Here is a 688-nt window from a genome sequence, read left to right as displayed (position 1 = left end):
ATATGTTATCTTTATGTAGTATTTCAAAGCTTGTAGACCAAAAATGTTATTTTTTTTTCAATAATACACTGCATACAATAAGATTTTTTTTCCCCAGAACCAGGAATTGAACTCAGGCCCTTGGGCTTGCCAGGGAAGTGTTTATTCCACTGAGCCATCTCCCCAGCCCCTAAAATTGCTTTTTTATCTCATGTTTTATTCTTTCACAGAATTGCCTCAGTAGTAGCAAAATTTTACAAAATATGTGAAAATACTACCTTTAGAACAAATACATTTTACAGAGAGGAGAATGTTGGAGTGTCTCTTCTAAAATCATGCTAGAGTTTCTTTTCTGCATAGGTCTTATTTTGGGGTAAATGGGATATGTGATCAGCATTTTTGTGCAAAGTGCCCTCATTTCACTTCTTTCTAAAATAATTTAGCTGAATGCATTCATGTTCAAAGTCCTACAGAAAATTGGAATAGATGGCCTCTACTTCAATCTAGTAAAAGCCATTTATGAAAACCTAACAGCTAACATAATCCTAAAAGGGAAGAAAACTGAAATCTTTTACCCTTAGATCTCGTACAAGACAAGGATGTCCTCTATTACCACTCCTATTCAATATAGTTCTGGAATCATTAGCTACAGCCATTAGACAAGAGAAAGAAATAAAAGGAATAAGAATAGGTAAAGAAGAAGTTAAAT

The sequence above is a fragment of the Octodon degus genome, unplaced genomic scaffold (genome assembly GCF_000260255.1).
Source record: "Octodon degus isolate 3935 unplaced genomic scaffold, OctDeg1.0 scaffold00122, whole genome shotgun sequence".
NCBI classification, from domain to species: domain Eukaryota; kingdom Metazoa; phylum Chordata; class Mammalia; order Rodentia; family Octodontidae; genus Octodon; species Octodon degus.
Note: the sequence above shows the minus strand (reverse complement) of the source record.